We start from the raw sequence: 18,354 nt of genomic DNA on the forward strand, positions 1-18,354 counted from the left end.
AAACGATTACTCAGGTGAGGGGGGACGAAAAACACTTCAATTTAGGTCATTTAGTGTGTGACCTGAAAACCACTCCTCACTTTTTAAATAGTTCAAGGTATAGAGTGATGAAGGAAAAATTATTTGGCAAATTCTCTGAAGCTTTTACTTTTATTTGAATATTTTAGGCTAGTGGTAGAAGGATAACAGAAAATTTCTTTAGAACTTAATATTCACGTTTCTAGAACAATTTAAAATTATACCAAGATTTTTCAAGTAAAATGAGAGCTATTTTACATTTATGTCTTAGCGGAGGCATTTAAAAAAAATAAAATAAAATCTGTCTAAATCTTCTCGTAAGCTATTAAGGGGGGAAAAAACCCACTCGCTTATAAGTAAAATCAAAACCCAAGAAAATTTTCTGCGAAGAAAAAAAAAAAAAATCTGCAAAATTCAGGTATAATGTTGTAAGATTTAAATAACCTAAATGTGTGAAATACACCGCCAGCTCAGTCATTTCCAGCCGAGTTTCGTGCTTATTAGCACTCATCAGCCCGGCATAGGAAAGTGACTGAGCTGGCGGTGTATATCACGTATTTTTGCTTTAGCCCTGGCTAATGGGCGGTAATTTACTGAATAAACCTAAATGTGGTTGTTTTTGCAATAACGACCTTGTTGTAAAGAAAACCGTTTTACAGTATCTAGCCGAGTGATTGGTTTTTCTGTCGCAGATCTGCATAGCTGAGCATTTAGAATATTTCCCATGGATGGAGAAAGGTTGTCTGAATTTCCAGTTAAAAAGAAGTTTGCAAAATTAAATATATGTAAGATTAAATTATTCTAAGTTTTTGAAACAAACGACTTTGCTGTAAAGAAAGCCGTTTTACAATCCGTAGCTCAAAAACTTTCTCTGTTGTAGACCCGCATAACTAAGCTTTTCATTTGGAATTTGAAGAATGTTTCCCGAAGCAAGTGAAATGCATGGAAAAAGGTTTGCCTGATTTCTAGTGTAAAAGAACTCCGCAAAATTCAATTTACATAATGGTTTAATAACCTGAATGTGGGTGTTTCTGCAATAACGACCTTATTGTAAAGAAAACCGTTTTACAGTCTCTAGCCCGAAGTCCAACCGTGTGTCTATCGCAGACCCGCACCATCAGCTAATTTTTACTTCCTTTTACAAAAAAGGAAGTATTGTATTGTCGAGGTTGTATTCGCGAAAAAATTTTCACCCAAAAATTGGACTTAATTTCCATTTTGCTCACCCCCAAATGAATGTTGAGTTTTTTTTCCAACCTGACCACACGTGGATATGTGCCTGGGAACTTACAGACACCCGAAATATCCATTTTGACGATCCCCGAGTTAAAAACAACGAGTTTTCTCGTGACGTCTTTATGTACGTATGTATGTAGGTATGTGTGTCGCATAACTCAAGAACGGAATGTTCTAGAAAGTTGAAATGTGGTACATAGACTCCTAGTAAGGTCTAGTTGTGCATCTTCCTTTTTGGTTGCAGTCGTATGCTTCAAAGGGGTCTTTTGCCCCTTTTTGGGGGGAAATCATTGTTAATTTCGATGTAACTCACGTGGTGTTATAATTTGGCGGACACTTGGCGATATATCGCAAGTCTTTTAGCCGCCAAGTTTTGTCGCCAACTTGGCAACAAATTTAGCGAATTTTTAAATCTGGTTTCAATTTGGCTACTGTTGGTGAGATATTTAGAGAGTAAACTACTGAATCATATTAAAACTGCCAAAAATGAGAAAATGACATTAAATTGGAGTAAAAAGAAGTCATGTGATGCGCACATCAGCTCGTTTCATATAGAATTTTAAGAATATTTCCTGCAACAATGCAAGCAAGGGTAAAGGTTTTGGAATTTTCAGTCTAAAAACAATTCCGAAAAGCTCATGTCAAGATTCTAACAACCTGAATGTGGGTGTTTTTTCAATAACTGCCTTCCTGTAAGGAGAACTATTTTACAGTGTCTAGCTCAAAGAAGTTCCAACAGCTGTGCTTTTGTGGAACCACCAATTATTTTTTTCGGAGCAAGAAAACGTTAACCTTATCTCTCTTCATCGTCTCCCCTTCTTTTGTTGCAATTATTTACGACAGTAAAATTGTCTGCCTTACTTAAATTGCACTGGAAAAACTCTCTCTCTTTCTCTCTCTCTCTCTCTCTCTCTCTCTATATATATATATATATATTCACGTACGCGCGCCTTGTTCTCTCCAGGCCCTTACACGCTTGCTGTCGGGTTGCAGAGCAAATCTTGACTTATCTGCGAACATAACATTGCCCCAATCAGACACAGTCCAACTGACATGATGGCGGTACCACTTTAATCGTGCCCCTCTGGATTATAGTGAGAGAGGAATACAAACTTGTGGTACCCGGGCACACAGCTCATTCATGTATAGACTTCGGCACACAGTTGTGGAAGAAATCATCCTACTAATGACCACTGCAAACGTAGATGCCACACGTGTAGAAATTTCTCTTCGGTTCCGCTTGGCTACAACAGCAATATATCGATCTTCCACGTGGTTCGGAACCCTTGGGCGACTGGTCATAGGTCTTGAGGCAAATGTTTGGCTCGTTAGAAATTGTTTCCATAATCGTGAAATGAACGCCAAAGAAAAGAACAACATCTGTGATTGATTGTCCTGCTTCACTGCGTCCGACACCACGTCATTGCTCAAAATTTTCCATTCGTCTTCTGGAAGCCACACTAAGACGTCTGTCTTGAAAACTAATCGTGCGAAAGTTCTAAACACCTTTTATCGGCACCTACAAGCAATTCCTGTAACTATTCAAAATGCTGCCTTCTTATACAACTGCCATTTTTGCATATTTCTCGACACAAAATCGTGAGATTGGCTGTTACCTAACTTATTTGCATACTTCTTTCTACCTCTGCAGGCAATTGCAACTTCTTCAATTCGGATTGGCTTGCAGAAATTTACATTTTCTTCTCCGTGCTTAACTTTTGGCAGTGAATGTATATAGAATATCCTGATATATACAGGGCGTTCTGTTTTAACCTGCAAGACCTCTATTTTCGCAACCGTTAGTCCTAGATGCATACTTCTAATTGCAAAAATGTTCAAAATCAGATGCGGATTTAAGGTATCGAAAGTTTGATGCAAAAATAAAAACGAGTCAAAAAATACAAAATGTAACTTTTTATACGGGCTCTAGGACCCCTAACTTATGTTTGGGGAACTGATCTCCATTAAAAAATAATTCCAACACAGAGAGTTTGAGATTAATTCGACCAATATTCATCGAGCTATGAAACGCAGCGTTTTGTGACTTACACCACTTTACACTTGCCGTCGATAACACCTTTTCGCGAAAAATATAGCGATTAACAAGGGTTTAAAATTATACATGTGCATAGAGTGTGGTTTTTCAAATCCTTCGAGGTTTTGTAGTGTGTTTTTGAGTACCATGGCATAACATTTGCATTCATTTTTGAATAACAATGAAAAATATAAATACTTACTTCGACAACCTGTCATTCTTCTGAAAGGGCCATAAGTTCGAATCTAATCTTTTCTATAGTCCCTTAAAACTTCGAACCCAAATATCTCCTTGAGTTTTGGTCGCACAAAAGTTTGTGATAGTAATATTTTTCATTGGACATTATTTCCCTAAACATAAGTTAGGGGACCTAAAGCCCGTATAAAAAGCTAAATTTTGTATTTTTTTTTGACTCGTTTTTATTCTCGCTTCAAATTTTTAATACCTAAACTCTGCATATGATTTGAACATTTTTGCAGTTGAAAGTATGCATCTAGGACTAACGGTTGCGAAAATATAGGTCTTTGCAGGTTGAAACGGAACACCCTGTATTAAGGCCCCTATATCGGCTCTACCCTGTATTAGAGCAGCTATCTATAGGGCGGGCCTTACCCTGTATTAAGGCCCCTATATATACGAGCCGACGCATCAGCTTAAGATCAGCCTTTTTGGATCAGAGCGCGTGTTTGAGTGGTTGTCTTTTCTGGCGAGTTATCGTGTTGGTGATTGTTCACTGTAAGCAATTATTAGCGGCACGTGAATTGTTTATAAAATAAAATATTATTTTCTGCAAATTTGGCGAAATCCGAAACTTTGCTGTGGTAACCCAAGCAGTGCAACAATGAAAAATCCGATCCAAAATGGCTTAACTTAAGCTGATGCGTCGGCCTGTCTATATAGCGGCTCTACCCTGTATAATAGCGAATGATCGAGTAACGCTGACGTCATTAACAATGAAACTAGTGCTACGGCATGATAATTTGATAATATTTTTTGGTAATGTTTGACATGCAAGGAACTGCTTAATTTTGACAGGGCTGAACTGAATCCGGCAACTTAACAGTTTTCCTGGTAAGACTCATTTTAGAAGAATGAGGAAACGAAAAAATGATCTTCAATGAAGGCTATCTACTTGTGTTTGGGGTTAATCCACTAGAGTTGGGGAAAAATTTCAACTATCAAAATACAGTAGAACCTCTCAGTAAGGGACACTAAGGGGACTGGACTTTTTGTCCCTTAAATAGAGGTGTCCCTTGTTCGGAGGTATATGAATTGATGCACACTGTGTACTTAGTATAATACCATAACATAACCAAAAAACTATTAACATTTAAGATTAAACACTGAAAATATTTTATGTATGCTAAATAAAATTCAGAGTTAATTCAAAGTGAAATAAATATTTTAAAAATTGAAATTTAATAAAAAATTTAGTAGAATTACAAAATAAGTATTAATCTAAAAAGTTTAGTTAGTAATTTATAGAAATAATTTCGAAGTATAATTTGTTTCATGAACTTGCTTCATGTCACATAATTTACAATTCAATGTAATGTAAATAATAGTAAGAATACATTTCATTTTTCTATCAAAAGTTTGTCATGGGCCGTGGCCTATCCATCAGAGCTGAACCCAAATGAATAAATTACTCAGAAAGAAAAGTATGCATGTAAATCTCGCCAAGAATTTTAAAACTCATATTTGCTACTTAGCATGTTACTGTCAAGGCAAACTTTTACCAGTTAATTTTTAGACAAAAAAAGAACCTTTATTACAATAAGTTCAATTCACATGCATTTATTTCTTATGCATTTTTACATAAATTTCTGCAAATTTTCCCTATGGCTGTCCCTTAGATAGAGTGCCCCATAATCAGAGGTAAATACATGGAGGTCGCTATTCAAAGGGACTGGGACTAGAAAAAGTGTCCCTTATTCAGAGGTGTCCCTTAAAGGAGGTACTACTGTATCACCAAACAGGCAACTGTTGCGTTCAAATGTAGAAACAATTTTTCACTCGTCATACCTTGACGGGCGATTTTATAGTAAATAAATAAATTTCTTAATTGTTATTTGTTTCGCCTGTTTCTGCCGCCATTAGCCAGACACTGCAGCGCCACCTATAGTTTATGAGAATTCCGAACAGTGGTCGCACCATAGATGTATAACGTATTGTCAATAATACATCTATGGCTCGCACTAGAGCCACTATATAAATAGGCCGTCCCATCAGCTTAAGTTTAGCCATGGCCCCACTGAATGCGCTGGCGCTTACCAGGCCTTGACAATTTTTGACTTTCCTGTGTTAAACCGGGGCAACTATTCCTGCACTTGAACATGGCCACACTAGATGGAAAAACTTCAAAACTTCATATTTGCCCATTCTGACCGCAAGGAGGCGCCACAAGCCACGGTTGCATCAACCAATCAACTACAAGTTTCAGAGCTTGTTTATTTTAATTAATAAATGAAACAGAAAACAAACATTAATATTTCGCAAGATGCTCAGAAATATACCGAATCAACCAATTCGAATCGAATCAGTAATGTTATTCAGCTGATTATTTAATGCGTAAATTGAGCATCTAAAGTTGGTTTGGCAATTTCTTTTAATTTAATTTTACAATCTCATTTATAATTTGTGCTTCATTTGTTGGATTATTTTACGCTTAATGGAGAAACTTAATTATTTAGGGGATTATTTTTTATTTTAATGGACTTTTTGATCTTGTTTCTAGGCTTGCTTCGCTTATAAGTCTTTAAAAAGACAAAATAGTTCATGGTATCGCCAAATAAGTACTTTATATGTAACTTGAAATAGTCCATGACAATAAATAAAATTGAAACTAATCGCCAGCTTAAAAAATGCACCGCTACGTACCTATAACGAAAAATTACCCCCCTCCCCACCCTTTTTTTATTTTAAGAAATGCTAGATATTTAGAGCTGCTCCTAATGCTATACAATTAGAAGAAGATGACAAAAATTTGTAAGCAGATCTTAGACTCCTGCGGATTCTTGACGGTCTACTGTGTGTGTGTATTTTATTTTTCCAACAGAAAATTCATATCCAAATTTTCGCCAAACTTGGCGATCAAATATCTTACAAAGTTTCTAGTTCGAAGCTCCTTTCTCATTCATTTTTCAAGTGTAGAAAATAGTTTTTTTATGACTAGAATTCAATGTTTCAGGATTTTACATCGCTAAATATTTTAATTTTCTTAAAAATACAGTCGATTTGCGATAACTCGAAGTCCGATAACTCAAATATTATTATAACTCGAAATTTTTATCAAGTCTCGACTTTTTTGTCTTTAATTCCATTCTAATTATTATAAATAACTCGAAGTTAACTTCTTTCAACTCGAAGTTTTTTCCAGGATTACTCGAAATTTATTTCGAAAGAACGAAAAAAAGAAAAAAAGGTAAGAAAGAAGCGACTATGGGAGAATAATTATTTCACCTTCACTTCCAATCCGAATTTGAAACGAACGAAGATGTGCACATTTCCTGAAGTAGAATCAGCTCTATTCAAGCGGTTCCAGCATACTTTTGATTTTTTTTCTATCAATACATTTGATTAAACTGTGCATATTGTGCTAAAAAACTTAAGTTCTATAATTTTGTCTGTTATATGTACATATTAAAGCATTCGATGGTTTTTAGTATCAAAATATCAAAAACCAAAACTATCGTTAAGTCAAACTTTCGATAAGTCGAAGTTTTCCGTCTGTCTTTTTACATTCGAGCTATCGCAAATCGAATGTATGTTTAAAAACATCTTTAAAATAGCAAATAAAAAAAATCATATCATTGTTTTGCTTTTGCAAAGACAAAATAAATTTTGTACGGAACTCTCCCCTGCTAGGATTTTACAAAATATCAACAGTGTTGATATTTTGTAAAATAATCTGTTCCCCATCTTTTTTTTTTAAATTAGTTTCACAAATTCATGTGTAGATATTTGAAGAGTTTCTTTCCCTACTGCATGTATTTGTTAAATGTTAAAAATAAATTAAAAAAAATAATAATAATTTGAATTTTGGCTGCTTGAGTTCGAATTAAGTTATTCACGATCATGAATTCCGATAGGATCCTACTCGTTGGGTTTCTTGTTTCTACAAATGGAATGAAATGGAAATGACCAAGAAATTTGCACCCGTCATAATATGACTGTTAATTTTCTAGAATAGGTAATACGAGTCTGTAAATAAGATAAATATTTTATGGCCGAATCTGAATTTTATCATAAAAATTATTTACTGCGTGAACACTTTATAACAATTGAAAAATATATTGAAGTAATAGCACCTGGGATGCTACGGTAAGGTGGGAGCCTGGGGGTGGGGATAGAACCTGAGCTAAAGTGAACGTTCTCCGGTCTGTGCGCCTTCCGATGTGTGTGTGTACACTCAAACCTGTTTTTGTGCGGACTTTTTTTTTGTGTAGTTTATAAAATTTATTTATAAAACGAGCAAAAATTCTTAAGGGATTTTTTTTTTTTTTTTTTGAAAGAACATTTTTAAAATCATAGGATCTGACCATTTTTTAAAATAACTTGACTAAGTTTAATATTTAAAAAAAAATGCATTAATCGGTGCGCTTTCATTGTTTACGCTTCTGCCGATGACATCAGAAATGATGAAATGCCATTCACTGATGTCACTCACAGAGCACAATATTCAATTAGTTTCTTTACTCACAAGTGTTGGCAACTATATGATTGATAGTAAGCGTAGAGTGCAATATGTAATTTGCTTCTTGATCATCATAACGCAGAAACGCGGTAGACAGATGCGCCAAAATACATCATTTGTGACGTCATAAAGACCACGCCTTATTTTCAAAATCAGACATTTAAAAAATTAAAAACTAAGCTTCGGAAAAATGAAAGTTTTTTCTAGCTCCATGTTATTTTTATTTATTTTTTGGTTATGCTATGAATTTCCTTTTGTAAGGAAAAAAAATCTGCACTTTTTCGAAATAGCTCTTGTGCACTAAACGTTTGTGCATCTCTATGCGTATTGTGCACTAATATACTACTAAAATCTACACTAAAGTTATTATAACATGAGATGTGCTAAAAATGGAAGGGGAAAAAGATAAATGACATTATTTTAGTGTCGGTAAAATATTCGTGCGAGAACCACGGACCCGTCGTAGAACCATGTATTAGTTACACTCTGATTTTAAATGTTTTAAAAATTATGTTAATGGTTCATTTTCTCAAATTGCCGTCATATTTTTAACTTTTCTATTGTTCTTCTTCATTTGAAAAAGTATATTCCTAACCAGGCCTGTCAAGTGGAGATATCGGGGGGGGGGGGGGGGGGCAATTATGACACCCCTAAATTTTACAAACATACTAAAATTAGGCATTATGCTCGTATTTTGGGTTGTTTTGTTGTTTTTTACCCGAATACAAAACCTTTGCCCCCCCCCCCGCGAATTTTTAAATGTCGGGCCTGTTCCCAAGCGTACATTTTTAATTAAATTCTGTTCGTTGTAAAATATACACTACATTACGAGCGAAAAGAATGGCAATTGTTAACGTAAATTCCTATACCCCCCCCCCTCTAATACCCATCAGGGTCAAAAGGGGCAATGAATGACCCTCTCAAGTTTTGAGAAATGAATGTATTTACAGATTGCGGAGCGTGTTTTTTTTTTTTCGATGTAATTTATTGAGCAGAAAAAAATTCGCATGTAAATGAGCATGTAAAATTAGAAATGAGGGCCGCCAGCAGAGAACGGTGAGGGGTGGTGCTGCAAAGGCTTCTGGTCCAAGTTGAAAAAGGCACGGACACCAAAAACGGTCAAATGAGAACAATAAGCAATCGTGATTGCTCAAAAAATATATTAAGAATTACGCATTAATATTAAAAAAAAAATCATATGTTTTCTGTGTTTAGTTAAAATTTTTTATTACGCGTAATTTTTGATATGATATTAAAATAATAATAAGAAATGCTCTTCACCTTTGTAATACAATGTTTATTCAGCACTTTTTCTCTTCATTCCTTCTTTTAAAATTGAAATTTTCGTCAAATGACGTACGTCCGATAATAAGTCGAGAAATCACGTATTCACAGATGACAAAGCGCCAACGCTCACAATCACGCCAAATGGAAACAAAAACAGGGGTAGCCAGTGGCGCCCTCTTTGTTGCCATGAGTTTCAGCGATTGCCACGGCCGTTAAGTATTCAGTGGGGCCATGGTTTAGCCATTTTGGATCGGGTTTTTCACTGTTTCGGACCTAGTGAGTGTTACGAGAGAAAAGTTTCGGGTTTTGCCAAATTAGCCAAAAATAATATTTTCTTTAATAAAAAATTCGTGCAGCTAATAATTGTTCGCAGTGAAAACTCAACAAACGCGATAACTTGCCAGAAAAGACAACCATTCCAAAATGCGCTCCGATCCAAAATGGCTGACCTTAAGCTGTTGCGTCTGCGCACTAGAGCCACTTTCTTACGCTTCTTTACGTATGATATCCAACATAAGGCTATGATCAGATCCATTATCCTTTCTAATGTCCCTACTGTTGCCGTGGCTACGGCTTGGAGCACAACAACAAAAAATAGAATTATAGCTAGCAGTTTGCACAAAGTTTGCAGAGTTTTTTTGAAAACGCCCCATGTGTTTTACAATATAATTCTTTTGAGTCTTGTAATAAGAACTTTCAATTTTGAAAAGTGTATGACGCATAAAATGAAAACAGCAATTCTTTTGCTGAGTTTAATTTCTTCGGTAAAATTACAAGACTTCGTGTACCGCGAAAGTAAGAATCTTTATACATAAATGGCTACTTCTGTATGTATGTATGTATGTCCGGATTAATCTTCAAAACTACTGGACGGATTTTAACCATTTTTTCACCATAGATAGTTACATTATCAGGGAGCAATTTAGCCTATAATTTATTCCTAAAGAACTTAGTTTAAAAACGTTATGATGGAAAACAGTAAATTTCATGTAATTTCCCCATTGAATGATTAAATATAAAACCCATTGTTACGAAAATTCGTCGCCTTACAACAGCAATATTAAAAGTAATTATAATGAAAATTTTAATCAAGGCTTCTCTGGAGCAAGCATGACATTTATTGCTTTCTTAGGATTTTCATCCTCATCTATATACATAAATGGCTACTTTTGTATGTGTGTATGTCCGGGGTAAGCTTCAAATTTACTGGACGCATTTTAACCATTTTTTCACCAAAGATAGCTACATTATCAGGGAGCAGCATAGGCTATAATTTATATCTAAAAAACTTAGTTTATAAAAGTTATAATGGAAAACAGTAAATTTCATGTAATTTCCCCACTAAATGATTTAATACAAAATCCATTGTTACAAAAATTCGTTGCTTTACAACATCAATATTAATTGTAATCATATTGGAAGTTTTGAATCAATGCTTCTCCGGAGCAAACATGAGTTTAAAGTCATTTAAACATTTGGAAACTCTTTCTTTTTGTGTGTGTGTACTATTTAATTAAATAAAGCTTACGGATTTTTTAGTGATCTTTGTTTTTGTTAGTTCATATTTTGGAAATTCTTCAAATTTTTATATGCTTCAATTCGTGCTTTCGTTTCTAAATGAATACTCGTTCGTTCTTTATACCATTTGCTATTTTACTTTTATGGGTAAGGAAGAAGCTCGATTTTTAATCACGTCAAAGCGGTGTGTTTTCAGTTCTTTCAATTAAAACAGAAAACGAAAGAAAGTCGCGATTGTTTCTCACCATTATTACTGACCCAGGCAACGCAGGGTATTTTTTCTAGATTTACATATACGCTTTGTATACAAGAAGTTTAATTCACCCAGATCTTCGATATGCTGGCTAAATCACGATAATTTTTTTAAATGTCCCTCATGACAGACGTTTTCCAAAAAGGCTTAAAATGAACTCAGCGACCCCAAAACGTGCAATTCATCAAAATTCGTTCTTCTATAAATTAGACATAGAGCAAAATAAAAAAGAGAATTCCATTGTTTATCGCCAAGCTACCATGTTACCGTAACTCAGTCAATTGGCACTCCTCGGTTTGAGACCATTCCGAGTTGTGGCCAACTCGAATATCAAGGGTACTGAGCGATAAATGGTACTCAATTCAAGAAAACCACTAAATAGATACACAGGGGACCAATTTTTAACAAAGTTTGTGTTGAATTAGATTTTTTAATTGTCTTTAGAGTAAAAAAAAGCTTGCTGATTTAAGAATCGAAGTTAGTTTTCTTCTACCACGTCAAGTTTTATTCCTTCACTTTATGTGAATGTGAGAATGTGACCCACGTGACCACTTTCCACAGGAGAACTCATATCACAAGAAGCCCTACTGCCATCCTAGTATTGGCCGAAATGAACCTTTTTAAATTGAAACAAATTGCTTATTTCTCAAATTATTCTTATTGTTGCTAGAAAATACCCGTCATTGCAAATAGCCTTTTTATCAGAGAGATTAGCCTTCAATGACGTCTTCCAATGAATATCTGAACCTCAAAGCCAGACTAACGTAAGTCACTTTTTTACTACTTTTTAGGAGTGCGTAAAAACGTTTGTTTACTGCATACGCAGGTAGGGACTCGTGCTCTTATAAAACTGGTCAATAAATTTCAAGGTATATTTTTTTTAATTGTAATTTTTTTAACGAAATTCCTTAGTTATGGCTTAGTGCGGAGTAGGAATCTATTCATGCAGTCTGACCACCGATGATATGGCTAACATCCGGTTTACAGGCTGAAATGAACGCATCTGTTAGTTTTCAGGGATACTTCCTTTTTAAAATGAAATTACGAATTTTTGATGCTTCAACAATGAAATAAAGCTCTCACGCTAATATATGTAAGAGCTATGGTTCGTACTGAGGTAGGGATTGACAAACTAAGTACGTCCATTTTAACGCCAATTTTTTTTGCTGTTGATGTCACAGCGTTACTCGATCAGTGATTTTGGCTGTTAAATAAATGAGACTTTGAGACAAAAACTTCAATTCACACTATTGTCACGCTAAAAAACAAATTTTCAGTAGGGAATGTAGAACACTGCCGTATTCATCCGAAACATAATTTTTGTTTTTGTATAGGGAATACAATGTACTATGCAATGGGGTTGTTTCCTTTAGTCAAAGGTACTATTTTTAGTCACTGAAATTGATGGATTAAACAAACAAACGAAAAAAAAGTTAATTTGAATTTTGTCATTCTCAATTCAAATTATGTTTTTCGCAATCACGAGTGTGTGTGTGTATGTAGTCGTGTGTGTTTGTGTGTGGGGGTATGTGTGTTTGTGTGTAGGGGGGATGTGTGTGTAGGCATGTGTGTTTGTGTCTGTGTGCAGGCATGAGTGTGTGGGTAGTTGTGTGTATGAGTGTTTGTGTGCGTGGGGGCGGGGTATGTGTGTGTAGGCATATGTGTGTGTCTGTTTGCAGGTATGAATGTGTGGGTAGTTGTGTGTATATGTGTGTGTATGTGTTTGTGTATGTGTGTGTAGGTGTATGTATGTGTTTGTGTGTGTGTGTATGTGTGCGTGTGTGTGCGGGTGTAGTTGTGTATGTATGGCGCGTGTGTCTAGGATATGGACGCAACCTGGAGACGGTTTTCGCTATAGGAGCAGCATCGTGAGGAGCCGGTCGACGGTAATGCTGCAGAGGGAGGCGGTGGGAAAATAGAATTATAGGACATCAAACCAGTCAAACAAAAGCAATAAGCAATCGTGATTGCTCAAAAAAAAAAAAAAAAAAAAAAAAAAAAAAAAAAAAAATGAAGTCAGGAAAAACTTTTATGTTCCCAACAGTTATTCTTTCTTTATTTATCTTTAAATATCCGATTTTGGAAATAAGGCATGGTTTTTATGACGTAACAGGTGATGTACTTTGCCGCGTTACTCCATTGCAGCGCTAAATGTTAACGCTTTGCTGTCAGCTGCGTTGCCAGGTTATGATAATTAGCGCTATGCGCTAATGGCATTTCATCACGTGATGTTACGTGCTGAAGCGTAAAAAATGTATTTCAATCTGCGCATCGATTAAAATAAGTGTTAAAAAATATTAAACTTTCTCAAATTGAAAAATTGTTAAATCCCATATTTTCACAAACATGCTGTTTCAGAAAAAATACTTCTAAAATTTCGGAAACAACCCCATTATTGCTTGACTGAGAAATATTTTCTTTTGTCCTATAGTTTTTGAAAAATTTCCCATATTTGGTGAATTGGTCGCTTTAAGGACTTGATATTGTGATCACTTCTTAATATAGTGATAAACATTGGGGGCGGTGCAGCAGAAGGAACATAAATATACATTGATTCTATATTATAAGTATGCTGATTTTAATTTTTAATCTTAATTGTATGTGTGATTGTTAATACTACGGGAAGTTTCTTTACTGAAGATCTCCGGTGTGATTCGTATGCAACATGCGGTGTTTCCAAGATTTGGATATTTTTTTTACGACGTGAATTTTTTTTCGGACAAGGGAATCATGGGAGTAAGTCCGATATTCTAGGTTTAAACTGAAAAAAAGCAACGGGGGAAAAAAAAAACATTAGAAAAAGAGATCGGTTTTGATGATTAAAGAAATTAGAGGAGGAAAACCTCCTATGAGTCTTCCAACTTGCTACAAATGTTCATACTTTTGAACTTTTCACCTCTTTAGCCCACCCCCAGAAGAATGTTAGCAGTTAATATGATGCTCCCTTCCCCTCCAAACGAACCCTTTCGGAACTTTTCACCTCTTTAGCCCCTCAGAAGAATGTTAGTAGTTAATAGTGATGTGCCGGATCGTTAAAAAAGTAGATCCGCGGATACGGATACGGATCCGGATCATTAGTGTCAAGATCCGCGGATACGGATACGGATCTCAAAATTTGTTTGTCCAATTCAACTATCCAAGTTTGAAATTTATTACAGGAAGCATTCCCGTCAAAATAATAAAACTGTTTCTTCAAAAAATTCCATCTACGGCGATAAAGACTGATTTATTACTCTTTAATCTCCGTTAAAATTGAGGGGGAGTTAGAAGGAACGGGTCAGCGCTGCATTAATGCTTAAACAGAATGTGAAAAATTATTTCTATCTTGCTCGGTAGATGTAGGATACTGGAGCAAGAGTGCAGAGCTGTTACTGGATAGGCTAGAAATCATTTTTCGCATTTTATTTCAGCATAAATTTACCGTTGATCCATTCCACTCAAATTACTCCGACCGACGGAATAACAGAGCCGGGAACACCTTTACAAACAGTAAATAGAGAATTTCGTCTCATTTTTTTTGAAGGATACCGAGAAAAACGAAAATGAAGAATAACAAAGCCCCAATCAATAACAAAAACTAACATTGAACTAAAAATTAAAAAAAAAAAAAAAAAGTCTCAGATGACCGTTGGCTTCTGAAATTAAATAGGAAATAAAACCTAATTAAACGGAATTTAAGAGTCTTTTATTCAAATATTTAAGAATTTTTAGAATAGAAAAGATCCGTTTAAGATCCGCCAAAAAAGTAACGGATACGGATACAGATCTTTATTTTTCCTCGGATATCCGCGGATACGGATATCCGGAACATCACTAGTAGTTAATATGATGCTCCCTTCCCCTCTAAATGAACCCTTTTGGAACTTTACACCTCTTTAGCCCCCTAGAAGAATGTTAGTGTTTAATATAATGCTACCTTCCTCTACAAATTAAAATAATGGCTATAAAAACTCAAAAACTGGAAAAAAAAAAAAAAAAAAAACCCTGAGGGGTGCTATTTCCACAAAATGTGTGTAGGGGGGGGGGGGGTGGAGTCAGGGCGTGATGGGGAAAGGGCTGTCATATTTGGGTTTAGAGGTCCCATTTTACATAAGAATTTGCGAGAATGATGTGAAAAGTTTATTTATTATTTTTTTGCCGTGCGGTGCTACTTTACGAACATAAAAGAGAGTTTATCTTGTACAACTTTTTAAGGGCTTTAAATACGTGGCAACAAACGAACAAATGTTTCTTCGATGAGATACCCTGAAACTTATGATTTTCTTTCAAATTGGAATAAAAAATCTTGCCTGTACTTTTCTGTATCACTGACAACATGTATGGAAACTTTGATGATGATCAATTGAATAGCTAAGTTGTGAAAGCGTAACAACAAGCAAACACACAAACATAAACAGATAAACTTCTTCTTCTTCATCAGCACAACAGCCTGGTGCAGGCCAAGGCTTTCTCCGTCTGCTTCCTCCAGGCGGTACGACACATTGCCAGTTTTCTCCACCTGTTCACTCCCAAAATTTCTAGGTCCTTCTCAACACTATCCAGCCACCTTGTTGCTGGTCTTCCCCTTCTCCTTGTACCCTCAATCTTCGAAAAAGTTAGCTTTTTAACCGGGTCCAGATCTGCACGCCTAAATACGTGCCCCAGCCATCCGATTCTGTTGGCTTTAATTACTCTTAAGGTGTTGGGTTGTCCGTATTTATGGCACACTTCAAAGTAATATAAACTTCTCCAAGCATCATTTTCCTTTACTGCTCCAAAAATTGACCGAAAAATCTCTTTCAAAAATGAGAAGTCTGTTTTCCTCTGTTTTATTAATTGCCCATGTCTCACTACCGTATAAAATGATCGGTCTTATGAGGGTTTTATATAGGTTTATTTTTGTATTAATGGAAAGGAGCTTAGATTTTAATTGGCTCTTTAAGCCAAAGTAGCATCTATTTGCCATCAAAATTCGATTTCCAATTTCAACTTTAAACTCATTCTTACTGGTAATAAGCGTACACAAGTATTTAAACTGGGTGACTCCTTCAAAAATATAGTTTCCAATATTAAGCGGCTGCACCCCATGTATTCTCGTGCTTGCAACCAAAAACTTAGTTTTTTCCTCGTTTACAGCCAAGCCCAACTCCTTGGCAGCGCTCTCAAGTGCAACAAATGCCTCAACCACATCTTGTTTTCTTCGCCAACGATATCGATATCGTCCGCGTATGCCAATATCTATATAGTTCTCTGCAGGATTGTGCTTCTAATGTTGATACCCGAGTCTCGTATAACCTTTTCAAGGGCTAAATTGAATAAAATGCAAGACAGAGAGTCTCCTTGTCTAAGGCCTCTCTCTGTATAGAAAACCTCCGATACTTCAGACATGATCTTAATTCTGTATTTTACGCTTCGCAAAGTCATTTTGACAAGATTGATAAACTTAGGAGGGATTCCGAATTCGTACATCGCTTCGAACAATTTATTCCTGTTGATACAATCGTAAGCAAACAGATAAACTTACTTTCATAAATATTAGTATGGATTTTAACTTTTAGAAAAGCAGAGTAAACACCTGGCTGCAACTTTAATCTTTTCATTTTTTTCCCAAATTATTTGGAGTTTTATTTGCTTTAATTTAGACATTCTGCCACTTTGGAAGCGACATTGTGTAATGTATCTTTGTTTCTTTTTTTATTTTAGAAAATGTGCAATGTAAGCTAATTCCTGACCGTGGAAATTGTTTAGAGATGTTGTTTCGTTGGTATTACGACAACCTCGCCCAAAGATGTGGACTTTTCCTGTATGGAGGGTGCCGTGGCAACTGGAATAACTTTCCCACGAAGGAAGAGTGCCAAAACAAATGTGGACCAGTAAAGTATGTCCAACTATTTTAGTTCCTTGTTTTTCTGCAATGATTCACAGCGTCAAATAAAAATGCTCATTGACGGCGCCACTATTTTGATTAGCAGTTTGTGACTGGTAAAATAAGATCAGTTGCAGGGCCGTACGGTAGATTTTGTCAGCATGATGAAATTATTCAAATCGCCCCCTCCAACTTTATTTTCTATACCCTCAATTGCGATTTATGAAAGTACCTTTACAAAGATGAGTTCTACTTTTAATTTGAAAATATCTCTACATACGAGGTTTGTCTAGAAAATATGTATAAAAGTTGAATAATAACTTTAGTTTACAATTATTCAGGTATTATAATATGGTCTCCTTCAAAGTACTCTCGTTGAGACAAGATGCACTTCTGCCAACGCCGTTTCCACTGTTGATAACAATTCTGAAAGTCTTCAAATGTGATGCTGTTCAGTTGCCGTGTCGTTTCTGCCTTGATGGCTTCCTCATCTCCCAAGTGAAACCCCCGAAGCACCGTTTTGAATTTCGGGAACAGGAAGAAGTTACAAGTGGCTAAATTAGGTGAATCAGGCGGCTGGTCCGTCACGGTGATTGAGCTTCTGGCCAAAAACTCACACACAACGAGCGACGTGTGAGCGGACGCATTTCTTCATTTCCAGTTTTTGTGTCGGAATTTCGTGAACGATTGTTTTGGGGAATGACAGCTAGTCAGCTATCATTCTGACTGTCAGTCTACGGTCTTTAAGAATACTATTCCTATTCCTATTCAGAGTCACAACTGACTACAACTGTATTTATGTCAAGGACTGCATTCTAAGTGCCTTGCCTCCATTATTTTATATACCGATAGATGGCAGCACCATCACCGGATCGAACAGTTAATGAGAATTTAGAACTAGTCCAGGAGCTAATAGCTACCTGGTGCTAGCACCCCCAGAGGTATCGTTTCACTTGGAGGACATTGAGACCACGAGCATATTTAACGTCGCCCAGTCCCCTTTAATGACGACGGTGGGTCTTCGACCATCGAGGTTCGAACTCAGGACCCTCCGGCCCCGAATCCGACACTCTGCCGATCGGGCTACCACGGCCCTCTTTAAGAATACAAGCCCGATTTTTTTCAACAACGAGCGACGTGTGAGCGGACGCATTTCTTCATTTCAAGTTTTTGTGTCGGAATTTCGTGAACGATCGCTTTGGGGAATGACAGCTCGTCAGCTGTCATTCTGACTGTCAGTCTACGGTCTTTAAGAATACAAGCCCGAATTTGTTCAACAACGAGCGACGAATGTGGACCAGTAAAGTATGTCCGACTATTTTAGTTCCTTGTTTTTCTGCAATGATTCACAGCGTCAAGTAAAAATGTTCATTGACTGTGCCACTATTTTGATTAGCAGTTTGTGACTGGTAAAATGAGATCAGTTGCAGGGCCGTACGGTAGATTTTGTCAGCATGATGATTTGG

Source organism: Uloborus diversus, chromosome 2 (genome assembly GCF_026930045.1).
Source record: "Uloborus diversus isolate 005 chromosome 2, Udiv.v.3.1, whole genome shotgun sequence".
NCBI lineage: Eukaryota > Metazoa > Arthropoda > Arachnida > Araneae > Uloboridae > Uloborus > Uloborus diversus.